The sequence below is a fragment of the Schistocerca nitens genome, chromosome 7, assembly GCF_023898315.1.
Source record: "Schistocerca nitens isolate TAMUIC-IGC-003100 chromosome 7, iqSchNite1.1, whole genome shotgun sequence".
Classification (NCBI taxonomy): domain Eukaryota; kingdom Metazoa; phylum Arthropoda; class Insecta; order Orthoptera; family Acrididae; genus Schistocerca; species Schistocerca nitens.
In genome coordinates, this window is record NC_064620.1 from 32,325,559 (window position 1) to 32,342,984 (window position 17,426).

The 17,426-nt window shown below is 43.3% G+C and overlaps 1 non-coding gene across 1 annotated transcript; it reads left to right on the plus strand.

Annotated features, from left to right (window-relative positions):
* The first annotated feature begins 13,004 nt into the window (after positions 1–13,004).
* Positions 13,005–13,079, plus strand: Trnat-ugu (transfer RNA threonine (anticodon UGU)). The gene has a single exon. It is a non-coding gene; the product is annotated as a tRNA-Thr (tRNA).
* Positions 13,080–17,426: the final 4,347 nt, after the last annotated feature.

The window sequence follows — 17,426 nt, forward strand, 5'->3', positions numbered from 1 at the left end:
TTTTCTACAGCGTCGTGGCGCAGCGGTAAGCGCTCGGGTTCGTAATCCGAAGGTCGCTGGATCGAATCTCGCGCCATGCAACTTTTTTTTTTTAGTATTTGTTTTTTGTAATTCAAATGTGTGTACACACACACACACACACACACACACACACACACACACACACACACACACATATATATATATATATATATATATATATATATATATATATATATATATATATATATATATATAGGCAAAGGTGGATAAATGGGCCCCTGTTGGTATTATGGGCCCCCTACATATTTGGAAGTACAGGCGACGAATTCTAGCGGAGAGCACATGAACTACTAAAACTAGTTGCCAAACTTCACTGTACAGTGCGCAGACGTAGTACCTGTCATGGTTTGTGAGTAGTTGCACTGTGAATTTTTTCGCTGTCATCAAAAGTTTGAAAGGTTAGTGTTTACTTGAATAAAACTCAAATTTCTAACATGTTATTAGTAGAACTAAGGTAAGGTACGTACTTGGCTTGCTGTTGGGATACCGTTTTACGTTAATTAACGTCGGTTGCGAACCAGACTAACCGTAGGCAAGATCGTTTTTCCCAAGATGGCGAGGGTGGATATATGGGCCCCTTTTGCTGCTGGTATTATGGGCCCCGTAAAATCATCAGATATTGCTACTCTTTATGTTTCAGATGCCTCGAACACATCTTGTACCCCCAAGAAAATCGAAACGGCAATCGTAGGACAAAGCAAATATGGCAAATGCTATTGTAGCTGTTAAAGAGAAAAAAATGGGGTTGAAAAAAGCGGTTAAAGTGTACTCTGTCCCTCGTTCTACGCTCCAAAGGCTTTCCACCGGTTTTACCACAGGGGCTTGAGGACGAACTGGTTAAATATCTTCTCATTATGGAATCCAAACTCTACGGCCTTACCAGAAATGACGTCAGGCGCATGGCCTACCAGCTTTGCACAAGAAATAAAAAGTTGGTGTTTCTGTCCCTGATGTTGACGACGCTGTATGTCTATTTTGTGAAGGGATTTTTTCAAAGGACACAAAAGGTGAACTTTGGGTCCAGTGTATAGCCTGTGAGATGTGGGCTCAAAACGAATGCGCTGGATGCGAAAAAGATGCTTATGTGTGTGACTATTGTAAATAGGCTAGGCGTAGGCTGTGAAAATCATCCCACCAGTAGACTAATTAACAATGTTCAGAGTGAATCTTTCTTTCATTATACAGAAAAATTAAATAAAATTATATTTATCAAATTTTTGTTTCTTTTCATTTCAAACTACCTTGGGGCCCATATTACCAGCACAAATTCTTGACGCAACAAAATGCAGAGTATCAAGAAAAAAATAAAATTTTGTTTTAAATATTAAAAAGTTGGACCAAAACATGTCGTAACTATTGCAGGACATACTAGAGGAATGTTTTATGTTAATTTCAGGTGATTATACTAAAACTAAAAGGTGTTATATAAAAAAACAGAGTGGGGGCCCATTTATCCACCTATATATATATATATATATATATATATATATATATATATATATATATATATAATTCCCTGCAATCAGTTGCAACAATTATGCATATAATAAGTTGTTGAAAGTCGTTTGTCGTGGAAAAACTGGCGACTTCGAACATCATTATGTTTTCCGCAAACAAAGTTGTATTTCACAAATGTAATTGTCTTCATAATGTTAACCATGTATAGTTAACGGAAGACGTAGAAACGATATTCCGAAACGAATAAGTATAGCGTAAGTCAAACGTTCGAATTAGAATAGAGACTCCACGAACAGAAATTTGCTGTGGCAGGTATGAAATATAAACTCCGTTACTCGCTCTTTGCACTTGAAGGACAGATGTTGAATGGGCCGAAACGAGCCGCCGTATAACAGCGTAGTTGCCTGCTAACTTCGAAAGAAGGTAGATGTGGCCCCTAGCGCAACTTATAACATCGTCGAAAATCAGTGCGGACGTGAGAGCTTTGGTACACCCTGTTAAACAAACTGAAAAATGGAGGCGGTACAATTGGAGAGCGACCCGCCTTCACCAGCATGCATAAGCAATTCATTAATAGCTTATATATATATATATATATATATATATATATATATATATATATATATATATATATATATATATATTTGAATTACAAAAAACTAATAATAAAAGAAATTGCATGGCGCGAGATTCGATACGGCGACCTTCGGATTACGAACCCGAGCGCTTACCGCTGCTCCACGACGCTGTAGAAAATTATTAATCGTAGAGATTATTTCACCGAAACGGTTTCTTTTAACTGTCGATTTTCTCGACAACGGCTGAGAAGTGCATCTTGGTGCTTTGCCACATTACATCTCTGGCCATGAGTTTTTATTATGCGCAGTATGAATCGAATCTGAATTTCACAATTGGCGGCCTCCCCTTGTTAGCTTTGCTCCACTTTCGAAAACTGCCAGTTCCTGGAATAGTTAACAGCGAAAGTCCCTTCTTGTACTAACTATATGGATGATATTTTCGACGCAGGTCGTACGCCTGCTGAAAATTTGATAAATTTAGACTGCTTGTTTCATGTTCTTTCTGCTGCTGACTTAGAATGCAACAAGGAATAGTGAACTCCGAAGGTCTCATGATAAGTGCACGCAGCATGCGTCCAACTACATTGCACTTGGCCTTGATAAGAGATCTCCCGGTGCCCTGTAGCATTAAGGAACTCCACTCAGTCACGGCGAGGCTCACACATTAGATAAAATTTATACCCAACGCTCCGCAAATTACTACTCCGCTTAGCTGACTGTGCCAGAAAAATGTTCATTTTGTATGGTCCGAAGAATGCCAGAACGTGTCTCACCAACTGAAAGAGGCATTTTTAAGTCGTACACGTTTTATTCACTTTGACCCAGCTACGCCTGTTGCGTTAGCTATAGATGCATCTGCTTAAGGGGCCGAAACAGTACTCTTCCATAAGACTGGTTCTTCTGACAGACCTATTTGTCTCAAAAACTGTTAACAAAGCGCAGTGTAACTACAGTCTGTTTGAAAAAGGGCCGCTCGCCATTCTCTACAGTGTTACGAAATTCCACCATTATTATACGGCTGGAAGTTCTACTTACTGACAGAGATGGTTGTTAAGTTCCAGTGGGACCAAACTGCTGAGGCCACCGGTCCCTAGGCTTACACATTACTTAATCTAACTTAAACTAACTTACGCCAAGGACAATACACAGGCCCATGCCCGAAGGAGCACGCGACCCTCACCTCCGACGGGGGGCAGTCGCACGAACCGTGGCAAGGCGCCCAAGACCTCGCGGCTACCCCGCGCGGCTTGCTGACAGATCATCGGCCTTTGACAGCATTATGCAATCCTGCCAAGCCTGTCAGACCCCAGAAGGCTAAAAATTTGCAATATGGTCTCTGTTATTGTCTAATGATCAGTATGAAATGTTGAACAAACCTGCTGCCCAACACTCCGACACTGACATGTATCCTCGTTTACCTTTCGGACTGACGCAGCGTTTGCGTCATCTGACGAATCATGTTTTCAAATCGGTTCTCAAGACATTGAAGTCTTCAAAATTTTCCTTTTGACTTTCATCGTTTTGTCGCAGCAGCTGCTCCTGATGCAGCTATTCACGTTGTTTTGCAATATGTGGCCATGCAGTTTGAAAGAAATTCCCCGCCCAGTGACGCGACGCTGTTTTTCGCATCGTCATGATCTTTCTGCGCGATTAGGTGTTCTGTTATTGCACACAGAGAACGGCGACGTGCGGGTTGTGATTCCTTAAACCCTTCAGTGGAAAATTATGTCTTTATTGCACGAAAGTCATTTGGGCATAGTTTACACAATGCAACTCGCTTGCCATCATTATACTTGAACTTGTGAGTGAAATAACAAGATTTCCGATGTGGAGAAATACCACAGCGGTTGCGTTAAAGAAACAATATATAACGCAACTAATGTGCTATTTCTTCACATAGGCCAGCCGTTGTGGCCGAGCGGTTCTAGGCGCTTGAACCGCGCTGCTGGTACGGTCGCAGGCTCGAATCCTGCCTCGGGCATGGATGTGTGTGATGTCCTTAGGTTAGTTAGGTTTAAGTAATTCTAAGTTTAAGGGACTGATGACCTCAGATGTTAAGTTCCATAGTGCTCAGAGCCATTTCTTCACATCGTCGTTCTTCAAAAACAGTTGTTGAAAGTCATAGTAATCGGCGCTCGGAGCTACCAACAGAAACTGCAACGTTTAGCTGCACCACACAATTTTGACAATACAGCTGCTAGCTCTCTGGCATTGTCAGAAACAAAGACCTTGTAAAAAATAACTAGACTCACGGATGGCGCTGCAGTCGCGGGATAATTTGAACCTTCGGCTGGACGCCATTATAGTGGTGGTAGTCTGATGTCTTGTGTAGTACTGCTGTTTATGAAGACCCTGATTCAACGTTGTATATTTGTTGGGGCGTACATACAGAATTTGTTACTCGTAATTCTACTGTCTGTACGTTCCAATCAAAAGTAGTAGAATGGTGAAGAGTTGTGCAGCGATTAATTGTACAAATAAATTCGAGAAAGGAACGAATATTACATTTCACAGGTATGTGGATATTTTAAGTTGTTTTGTATGTCAGTGCACTTGCTTAGTAAATGTTTTTGTAACACGGTATTAGCATAATGTCTGTGCATATATTTGCAGGTTTCCTTTCTCAAAACCACAGCTGTTACAAAAATGGTTACACGCTGTCAGGAGGCAAGATTTCCGACCGACAGAATACCGTTTTATATGTTCCGATCATTTTGAAGAAAGTTGTTTCCTTGAAAATTACGTAAATCACAGAAAGCTGAAAGATGATGCTGTTCCATCCATCTTTCGTTTTCCAGACCATATACAGAAGAAGATAAATTTTTCTTTGTGAACCACATTTTATTTTAACTATAAAAGTTGAGTAGCAACACGAAATTTGAGTTAGCAGGCTTTTTATCGTTATAAAATGCAACTGAATGTGTGTAATTGTAATCTGATTTCACAACTTCTCTCGATGGGACAGTTGTTGAGTTTTATTTATTATATGAAAAAACCACACATATAAACTGAAGTGTACATCTTCGAAAGTAAATATTGTGACTAATGCGATACTGGATGCCTGCCTGAAGTCTTGTTTGTTGTAGCTGGCTGATCGGTAGTGTTTTCATGGTCTAGGTTAGGTTGAAACTTGATAATTTGGTCGTGAGTTGCCAAAGCACTACGCCATATATAACGCACTTTTCGTCATAAAATCTAAAGCAAGGTAGAGTCAGAAAATATCTATTAACATAGTGGGCAAATCTTCGAGTATTTTGATGCATTTTGCGTACATCTATCGTAAATGAACTACGAAAAATGCTAGGGGTTCAGTGCATAACTTGTAGCTACGGCAGATTCCATGTACTACGTAATATAAATTCATAAACAGTGACTAGTTGCTGTTTGTTCATAAATTAAAAACTATATTGTAGTAACGTATTTAAATGAGGCATTGTGTTTGTGACCTAACTCTAGGGAAGGCATTTTATAACCAAAAGCGATGTATAAACATTCGAAATCCGCGCGTCAGTTTACCACTCTAATGGCCGCCGGCCAGCTATTCAGTTTGTCCGCTCTTCACAGTCGACCACTCGTGCGGTTGTGGGGGCCTGGTCAGAAATGGGAAAACAGGGAAGTCGACATAAAGTACTCCGGACAAACCCGATTTGTGAGGGTCCGATGGCCTTTGCAGTCTGGCCCCTTCAACCCCCACAAACCAACCAACCAACCGATTTGTGACGAAAGCGGACGACGGATCCATCGGACGCCTTATATTGTGGCACTTACATGCAATTAGCATTGTTAGCAAAGTGGTTGTCGCCAAGTGTGAACTTGCGTCGTTTTCCTTTCAGTTCTTGCTCTGAAGATATCAGGCAGGCTGATACCTTATTGATGTACAGAATATTTAATAATAAATCAATACTTAGATATACAAAGCAATTGGAGCCCTCGGTCGCAAAAAAGAAGTCTCTTGACCTAGGTTTCGGCACAGCTATGAGGGCCTTCATCAGAAGTAAAACACTCAGACTGGCATGTCACGTATAAAAATAAATAACAAGCGATAAAGCTTTAGTCACAAAATTTTTGATATAGAATACATGGAAGGCAAACCACTATGGGCTGCTCACACGTGTCGAGGTAGGTAGCATCAGACTTACAAGGGAACCTCCCCATCGCACCCCCCTCAGATTTAGTTATAAGTTGGCACAGTGGATAGGCCTTGAAAAACTGAACACTGATCGATCGAGAAAACAAGAAGAAGTTGTGTGGAACTATGAAAAAATAAGCAAAATATACAAACTGAGTAGTCCATGTGAAAGATATACAATATCAAGAACTGTGCGATCTCAGGAGCGCCGTGGTCCCGTGGTTAGCGTAACGAGCTACGGAATGAAAGGTCCTTGGTTCAAGTCTTCCCTCGAGTGAAAAATTTAACTTTTTGTTTTCAGTTTATGTGACAAACTCTTATGTTTTCATCACTTTTTTGGGACTGATTATCACATCGACAAGAAAACCTAAATCGGGCAAGGTAGAAGAATCATTTTACCCATTCGCCAAGTGTACTAGTTAGGTGGGTGGACAACATATTCCTGCCATGTGACGCACATGCTGTCACCAGTGTCGTATAGAATGTATCAAACGTGTTTTCCTGTGGAGGAATCGGTTGACCTATGACCTTGCGATCAAATGTTTCCGGTTCCCATTGGAGAGGCACGTCCTTTCGTCAACTAATCGCACGGTTTTGCGGTGCGGTCGCAAAATACAGACACTAAACTTATTACAGTGAACAGAGACGTCAATGAACGAACGGACAGATCATAACTTTGCGAAAATAAATAAAGTAATATTTTCAGTAGAGGGAAGATTTGAACCAAAGACATCTCGTTCCGCAGCTGCTCACGCTAACCACGGGACCACGGCGCTCCTGAGCTCACACTCTCCTTAATATTGCCTATCTTAAGCATGAACTACTCAGTATGTATATTTTGTTTATTTTTTCATAGTTCCACAGAACTTCTTCCTGTTTTCTCGATTGATCTGTGTTCAGTTTTTCAAGGCCTATCCACTGTGCCAACTTATAAGTAAATCTGAGGGGGGTGCGATGGGGTTGTTCCCTTGTTAGACATACAGCTCTAAAACCGGCAGTATATTCACAATGTGTAACCGATATTTTTACAAGACTGTATCTCTCCAGTCGATATATAGATATATCAACAATTTCTCGATATATCGATTCCTGTAATGATATCTAGAAGTTCGGTATATCAGATTCCCGAATTTTTTAAAATATCGACTATCGTAGTGTGTGCAGGGAGGCGCTATCGCCCACTGTTATCCTCCTTGCCTCCTCAACTATGTCCGCATTCAGTCCAATTCCTCCGCCCCCCCCCCCCCCAACGTCACGTGCGTCCGCCCTACATGACGACGGTGCAGAGGTTGGGAGAGGAGGGGGGGGCGGGGGAATGTGGTATCTTCCAAAGATCACGATACCACGCCAAAGTCGGCAAAGCGAATCAGTACCACAGACATAAGCGAGGGTTCGATGCAACAACCAAGGTTAGGCACTCCAGAAAACCACGCCTCCTTCTCAGCATAGCAGCGCCCTCTCACTGAGGTCAATGTAGAGTCGAGCACGCAAGAGTTTAGCCCAGATTGTGACCGCAGTTGAGCAGTCAACGTCGATGTATAGGACCAACGAGTTGTTTTAAGTTTCTAAAGAAATGTACTTTCATATATTTTGCATTTTGTGCTGCAAATGAACATTGTGTTAATCTGTGCATCAGGTGATGCTTTCACAGTCAACGACAGTTGTAAATTATCCAGTACTCCGGTGGCAAAGAAGTTTGTCAAAACCTTTTCATTCATTTACGTAATAAACTGCAGTAATGCACTAAAGTGCCAAAGAAAATAGTATGGGCATGCGTATTCAAATACAGAGACATGTAAACAGGCAGAATACGGCGCTGCGGTCTACCAGTGTGGCCGGCCGCGGTGGTCTAGCGGTTCTGGCGCTGCAGTCCGGAACCGCGGGACTGCTACGGTCGCAGGTTCGAATCCTGCCTCGGGCATGGGTGTGTGTGATGGCCTTAGGTTAGTTAGGTTTAAGTAGTTCTAAGTTCTAGGGGACTTATGACCTAAGATGTTGAGTCCCATAGTGCTCAGAGCCATTTGAACCATTTTTTCTACAGTGTGTGAAGAGGGCCTACATAAGACAACAAGTGTCCGGCGCAGTTGTTAGATCGGTTACTGCTGCTACAACGGCAAGTTATAAAGATTTAAGTGACATTGAACGTTGTGTTATAGCCGGCGCACGAGGGATGGGACACAGCATCTCACAGGTAGCGATGAAGTGCGGATTTTACCGTATGACCGTTTCACGAGTGTACCGTGAATATCAGGAAATCGGTGAAACATCAAATCTCCGACATCGCTGCCGCCGGAAAAAGATCGTGCAAGAACGGGACCAACGACGACTGAAGAGAATCGTTGAACGTGACAGAAGTGCAACCATACACGATATTAGGCAGGTGTACAGCTTCTTCTACTATTCAGTGTATTTATTGCGTTATAGTTTGATAAGCATTCTCCCAGAGAAGGCAAAGAAGCCACAGTTATCGCCGGACGAAAGTGCTTTCGCGTGTCACACCAGTTTGTCCACCAGTGCCTGCTGAAATGAATCCTATTCAACAAGCTTGGGACCAGATGAAACTTGCAGTGATTCGTAGCATGGCCATCTACACACACTGGTAGACCTCAGGAAGGATGCAGTCGAAGATTGGGACCGGATTCAGCGACACTGTCACGACCATATTGTGGATAACAGCCCAAGGAGGCTCCAGGTATGTTATAATGCAGAACTGCAACGACATAATACTACGACCCCTGTGATTTCACAGGGAGTGTTCGCTATCGAATAGACTACCTTGATTTTGCTCATTCTTTCGTTCCTGTTTCACTGCACAGTTGATTTTTTTACGTTTAAAATGTCTTATTCTTTCATTCTTTGCTGCCTTTTAAACTTAAGTCCATATAAGACAGCAGTTTTGAAGATGACGTAAAATATTATTGTACTGCAACCCGCAGTGGCCCTATAACACTAACCTTGGGGTATGTCGCTCGTTTATGATGATGCCCCTCATTCTATAGATGATATAATCATCGAGGCGTCATGTATTTCCTTGAATGTCACATAAAGTTTCGTGTTACTTTCTTATGTGCTCCTTTCAAGGTCCTCCAATTTACTGAACTGTCAGAATCTGCCACAGCTACACGTCAGCAAACTCCGCATATAGCCTACAGCAACAGTATTGACTGTCCTCACTCAGCCTATCGTAGTTTTTAAAGCGTTTATCTTCATACTTTTACATTTTCAGGGGATGATAAATGTTAATAATTGCAGTAGACGATAGCCTCAAGGAAGTTTTCAATTCGTTTCACAATATTACGAGTTTTTCTTGTTCCTTTCTTGCCCTACGAGAGCTCAACTAAATTGTATACAAGAGCCTTTTACATTATTTTCCTGACTGGTGGGATGCTCACTATTACATCCTCAGCTACGATGTACAGTATTTCACGTTTAGAATCGCATTTGTTTTCCACTATGCCTCTCGCAGGTCTGTTGTGAGATCACTGGGTTATAATGAGATCACTGTTACGCACCGCTTATAATGTTTTGTAAGTGCCAATAGATCATGAGAATACTCGCTAGCAGAGATAGGTCATATGACGAATCCACGTGCAACATTCATAGGTAAAACGCAGATTGATAGGTAAAACGCAGCAGTGGTTCTGTAATAGTAGTTATAATGTAAGTACCAGTTACATCGGTGATACGGAAGATAGGGTTGTGTTACAATATGTGCTATTCGGGATAGAGCTGTAAATATTGCTCCAAAGAAATTATTGGCGAAGATAAGCAAACTGTGATTCACATGAAAAGATTATATCATAGCAGCTTTCGACTAAATGATGCATCTCTTCAGTCGTAGGAGGAAGAGCAAGTAAAGTATTTTTGGGAAATACGCTAAGGAAAATTGTCATATTAACTTTCTCTTGTGAAAACCATGCTCAGTACATTAATAGTGTAAAGAATGTGAGACGAATTAAGAGAGAAAAATTACTTCTTTGATATTAAAGTACTGGGCGACAAAGTAGTAGACGAAATGAAGCCAACATTCTTTCTAGCAATTAACTTTACAGCAGATCGAAGCAAGGAAGATATTAGAAGCAGCTAGGCCTGGACGAACGAATTTTTCTTCAATGAAAAATGGCTGCTGGTATCAAATATTGATAACAACGAGAGGAAGAAATTCCTGAAAGATTACGATTACAGTGCAGCATTGTGTGGAAGTGAAACGTGCACCATCGGAAATTATAAGACTAACTGAAAGCATCTGAAATGTTTCGAAGATCGTTAAAAATTAGGTGGACTAATTTTGTACGAAAGGAAGAAGTACTCAAATTTATGTGTGAAGGTAGAAGTCTATGGAAAGCCGTTACAACAGAGATGTCTCACACCAAATAATCCACCAAAGAGGTTCAATACTTTGCAGACAGCAAAGAGTTCTAACACGGCAAACATTTGGCAGGATGGCATATCACTCTATCTATCTCTCATCTGCAGTGCATCAAGTCTCTAATACTTTACCGGAGGTGAGACTGAAATGAGGGAGATGGCATATTCTGCTAGATACTTTAAGCCCTTCCTGAGAAACGCCAGGCCATTACAGTGTGGTTATCCTAACATACTGTCTGCTTCTGACATAATTTTTCAGAATTTATACATGCAAGGTTACCATATGCTTCTGTTTTTTATGCTTTACGCTATTAGACATGAAGCAATTGAGAGAGTGCCTTGATTGAGCTGAGCTCTTCTAATACTGTGGCACTGTGTTATAATTTATCGTTCTCCTCTACAGCGAGCTGAGGTTAAGTGAGCGTAAAAAATTCTTTCTGTTGTGTGGTTAATTACGACGGCCCTAATTTTAATTAACAGCAAAGGACTAATTCATGCACATAACGCGACACGTACACAGAACCAGAGCGCTCAAAAATTGGGGTGATAACCGCTTTCTTTACTCATGTTGGACAACAGACTTCTACTTAATTGTCAAGGGGGAATGACTAATTAATTTAACATCACTTAAGATTGCTAAAGGAGGGCTCCTACTTATTTATAGCTGTGAAATGAAATTAATAATCAAGTAACTCGGATAGGAAATGTAATTCTCTGCAAGTCCAACACATACTTTAACGTAACTGAAAATTTAATGTATATTTGAACATGTTCTCGACTCGTTGCAGACATTGTTGTTACTGTCGAGTTGTGATGAAATTCTTAATCGTTCTCTTACTCTTACGCTACCAATGGTCACGCTATAAGGAGATAGGGTAGAGGGTCTCTCTCTCTCTCTCTTCGGTACAACATTCCCATCCATCTACATGCTGAAGTAAACAGCGAAGCATTACGCGAAATAGCACTACCATAAAAATGAAAGCAAAGAACGGTCACACAAGGCTGGGAAGCTACACATCGACATGCCTGAGCACACGCAATATTCATCTGCGCTCGAGAGGCGCGCCAAGAGGGGGCATTTCCTAATTACAGAATTTAGACAATATAAGTTTTGATTGATTGTGATAATGTGGATCCACTTTATCAGTGATAATGACGTGATAGGTTCACTCTAACCTACGTGCTTGTAGCTTTAAAATATTTCAGGAAGATCCACCTTTAAGTTGCAATGGGGCGGAGGGGGGGGGGGGGAGGCTAAAGATAATCAGATGTGATTACATGTGAAACCCAGAGGATAAATGAATTATGCAGATCACTACCTTTCACATGACTGTTCCAAACGCATAGACACTGTACCTCAATATTCACAGGATTAGCTTTCAATAAATTGCTGTTGAAGAGGCATGAAACATTGCACTAACATCTTCCTGCCTTAGATAAGCCACAGACATACTCACAATACGTGTCCCCAGCGAAGAAAACCATTAGCGTTAACACACAGGAAATCAATAAAAAAAACATCAATTGCGCAAAACACACCTCCCTTAATTTGGAATAAATATATTAATCCTTCATCGTTATTAAACGTTGCAAAAAGTCCCATAAGATTTCAGACACATTTGAACATTTCTTTTTGAAACGTTGCAAAACCGGGATATTATGGCTGCTATGGCGCTCATTTTCACATGGCGCATACCCGTGGTGTGAACATAACACCCAAATAAAACAACCAAAATTCACAAAATGACTTAAAAAAGCGCGATCGGGCTTCTAGTACCATTAGGAAGTACTTGTTACTCTTTTCGCTCCGAGGGAGCCACATGTTCTCGCGTCTATGTTAGAAAGAGAATTACTCGAAAAATTTAGTATTTCTACCCGTTGACGAAATAAGCTAAGACCCACAAATTTCTGAATTCGCCCGTCAAAATAATCACTCTTACGACATCATTACGTACTTCTGTAACCTCGACAAACTTAACTAATATATATGTCTGAAAGAACAAATGGCTCTAAGCACTATGGGACTTACAATCTCAGGTCATCAGTCCCCTAGACTGAGACTACTTAAACTTAACTAACCTAAGACATCACACACATCCGTGCCCGAGGCAGGATTCGAACCTGCGACCGTAGCAGCAGCGCGGTTCCGGACTGAAGCACCTAGAACCGCTCGGTCACAGCGGCCGGCTCCGAAAGAACAGATACCATCTTCACATATATGTAGTTAAGGCTCACCGGCCATTTGACCATCTTCTTCTGTGCTGATGCACAAACAGTGCCCGAACTCTTACAGGAATCAGCAAAAAGCCGCGAGTGATGAGTATAATGGGCAGGGGCATTATGAATATAATGTGGGACAATAAGTTGGGAATGTGGGTCTCACGAGAGGCGTGCCAGAGATACGTCCCTGCAGTCGCCCTATCCTCTGTGTCCTCGGTGGCTCAGCTGGATAGAGCGTCTGCCATGTAAGCAGGAGACCCCGGGTTCGAGTCCCGGTCGGGACACACATTTTCAACTGTGCGCCTCTATGCATCTAGGGGTACTCATTTCATTGTAATTAACTAATACATCGCGAACTGTATCAGTGACGGTACACCGCCTTTTTATCACACCTTACCATCATCCAGACTGAGCGCCGGTACTGCTCCGTCCTGTCCTCTGCGCGCCCCGTTTAACGGCATAACTACCCACGCGACACCAAGGCCACTGTTTGAACTGCAACGTTTCTACTGACTGAAGGCTAACCTCCGCCCTCTACATTCCTAAGGAGCGATCTCTCTGAGGTCTCCCAAGTACTCCCTGCATTTAGCTTGCCTAGTTTTTCTTTTGGGAAGCTTACAGTACTTCATCGTTTTACTCTCTTTGGAACAGCCCTTCACCTTCCAAAGTCCATCGCATTCATACATGTCCTCATACGTCCTGAGAAGGGTACAGAGAGGAGAGGAAGTATGACACAGTGCAAAAGTTATTGACAGAAAATACTTAGTGTCTCCTTTGTCCATCAGTTGGGTTTTTTACTTAACAGGCGAAAAGAGAAAAAAATGCACGTCCCATCATCTAGCTGTTCTACAATCAGCTAATCAACTTCTGATATCACTCAGGTGCGATTTATGCAACTGAGCGTGCTTTATGGTCACGAACCGTACTTCCTGTTGCCTTGTGTCTGTTAGCCTAATCGAAATTCTCTCTTATTCTGTTTGTTGGTGTATGACATTATCACCGTTTCCTGATTTTCTGTGACAGTATTTGGCGATACAGTCTGGAGCCGAGTGACCGCTACGGTCGCAGGTTCGAATGCTGCCTCGGGAATGGATGTGCGTGATGTCCTTAGTTTCGTTAGGTTTAATTAGTTCTAAGTTCTAGGCGACTGATGGCCTCAGAACTTAAGTCGCATAGTGCTCAGAGCCATTTGAACCATTTTTCAACAGTATTTGGGGTCCACTCTAGACATCGTTAGGTGTCGCTTTCTAATGCCATTCTGGTCACCAGGAGGTGACTTCGGAGAATACACGCGAGGTTTTCACCTGTAAGTGGTACCGTCCCCTTATCGCTTCCAGTCTAGCCAGCGCACGGGCAAAACAAGCACAGAATCCAAGTCCCTAACATATTTAATTTACTGTAATAGTTGGATGGCAGACTTGTGTCGTAGCATCACGCAACATTTAATGCCACTCAATCGTGTTGTTTCTGCACTCATGCTAATCTCTGTGGCATGTGACTTACGGTGAGAAGCAGTACACATGTAGTGACTTACGTACACTGAGGAGGTAATTGTGAATGGTAGCGCCACTCACTGGTTCTTTTAGTTCACCATTAAAATGAGGAGCGATTTGCCGGAATTTCATTGTACACGTTGTTGCTCACAGCCATTGACCGTAGCGACGACAGCTTCGCACGAATCCATGTACTTGCCGAACACCCCTGCGGTTAGCGTCTGTTTTTGGAAATTTGTCTTAAGTTCCTATGGGACCAAACTGCTGAGGTCATCGGACCCTAGGCTTACACACTACTTAATCTAACTTAAACTAACTTACGCTAAGGACAACACACACACACCCACGCGCGAGGGAGAACTCGAACCTCCGACGGGGGCAGCCGCGCGAACCGTGGCAAAGCCCCTAAGACTACGCGGCTACCCCGCGAGGCTGTAGCGCCTTTGACAAGTGAAAAGACGCCCAGAAAACTTCTCCTCAGCGAGGTCAATCCAATTTTCAATTTAATTTCAATTTATTGCCTCGAACTTTTGACTTGTTAACTGTAAACTCTAAAAAGGTCATACATATGAAATAGGCATGATGACATACAATGATTTATATTTTGCAGATAGTAATAAATTATGTTAACAGCAACCATTTGTAGTATTAATGTAAAAATAAAACAGAAAATTGAAATATTTAGATATTCTACGTGCAATCATAATAACTGTAGCCCGAAAGTTTTGGCCACTTTCAATTGCCTGCAGATCACAGTCAAACTGTCTGCAGTCTCTCTCTCTCTACCTGAAAAGTGACAACTGAAAACCACAGGATCGGCGGAGCCTTCCTCTCCACATTCACAGATTGCTGTGTTACTACATCCCACTCACTGCAAATGTTTGGGACATCAACTGTGACCTGTCAATACATGCACTATACCTCGAGTAGGGGCGATGTCACGCAGTTTGAGACTGTTCCTAATGCTTGGAAATATATTGTAACCCACCTTGCAGTGCATTCAGAGTCTCAGTCAGACTGCAATTCATCCAACTTTCAAGCTCGTAAATATCTTTTATGATAATATAAGTTCCTGTGACCTCGTACACACGATCATATTGGCCACGCCCCAACCAATACATCGCTGCCCTGTAACGTGCCACCATATCCGTTGGACATATGCGCAGGATCATCAGTAATCACTTGACAGGGGTAGTGCGAAAGGCAACGGTGAGCCTCAGAATTACTTTCCTCTGAACTCGTGGGAGCAATCTTTTGTAGCTGTCAAGTCGAAGGCGATACGCCCGACCGCACCATATGCGAAGCTAATATATAGTCAGCAGTGCCAGCACGGGCAATCTTATGCACAATTTTAACCACTTTCTGAGTAACAGATTTTACATGTTCTAGAAAATGTTTTTTCTCTTGGCTAGAAGACTGCTAAAATACCCACAAACAGTACTGCGTTTTACAGGAATTCCGTCAAGCCTCACGGAGGGATTTCTGGCAAGATAAAGTCTTCCCTTCAAAAGTGTGTATGTGGTGTTATGAACAGCTGTAGTCCGTTTGTTGCCCTTGCACCAATGCTGCATTTGAGCAAGCTCGTCATTCGTCTTTTCCTCAAGTCTCGATCTGGAGTCTGCAGACACAACTACTACGATGTCATCTGCGTATGCAACAACACCTTCAGTAACATCTGCACCTTCTAACAGATGTAGCAGAAATTAGAATTATATTAATACCTTCAGCTGTTGATGAGCGTTGATATACACTCCTGGAAATGGAAAAAAGAACACATTGACACCGGTGTGTCAGACCCACCATACTTGCTCCGGACACTGCGAGAGGGCTGTACAAGCAATGATCACACGCACGGCACAGCGGACACACGAGGACCCGCGGTGTTGGCCGTCGAATGGCGCTAGCTGCGCAGCATTTGTGCACCGCCGCCGTCAGTGTCAGCCAGTTTGCCGTGGCATACGGAGCTCCATCGCAGTCTTTAACACTGGTAGCATGCCGTGACAGCGTGGACGTGAACCGTATGTGCAGTTGACGGACTTTGAGCGAGGGCGTATAGTGGGCATGCGGGAGGCCGGGTGGACGTACCGCCGAATTGCTCAACACGTGGGGCGTGAGGTCTCCACAGTACATCGATGTTGTCGCCAGTGGTCGGCGGAAGGTGCACGTGCCCGTCGACCTGGGACCGGACCGCAGCGACGCACGGATGCACGCCAAGACCGTAGGATCCTACGCAGTGCCGTAGGGGACCGCACCGCCACTTCCCAGCAAATTAGGGACACTGTTGCTCCTGGGGTATCGGCGAGGACCATTCGCAACCGTCTCCATGAAGCTGGGATACAGTCCCGCACACCGTTAGGCCGTCTTCCGCTCACGCCCCAACATCGTGCAGCCCGCCTCCAGTGGTGTCGCGACAGGCGTGAATGGAGGGACGAATGGAGACGTGTCGTCTTCAGCGATGAGAGTCGCTTCTGCCTTGGTGCCAATGATGGTCGTATGCGTGTTTGGCGCCGTGCAGGTGAGCGCCACAATCAGGACTGCATACGACCGAGGCACACAGGGCCAACACCCGGCATCATGGTGTGGGGAGCGATCTCCTACACTGGCCGTACACCACTGGTGATCGTCGAGGGGACACTGAATAGTGCACGGTACATCCAAACCGTCATCGAACCCATCGTTCTACCATTCCTAGACCGGCAAGGGAACTTGCTGTTCCAACAGGACAATGCACGTCCGCATGTATCCCGTGCCACCCAACGTGCTCTAGAAGGTGTAAGTCAACTACCCTGGCCAGCAAGATCTCCGGATCTGTCCCCCATTGAGCATGTTTGGGACTGGATGAAGCGTCGTCTCACGCGGTCTGCACGTCCAGCACGAACGCTGGTCCAACTGAGGCGCCAGGTGGGAATGGCATGGCAAGCCGTTCCACAGGACTACATCCAGCATCTCTACGATCGTCTCCATGGGAGAATAGCAGCCTGCATTGCTGCGAAAGGTGGATATACACTGTACTAGTGCCGACATTGTGCATGCTCTGTTGCCTGTGTCTATGTGCCTGTGGTTCTGTCAGTGTGATCATGTGATGTATCTGACCCCAGGAATGTGTCAATAAAGTTTCCCCTTCCTGGGACAATGAAT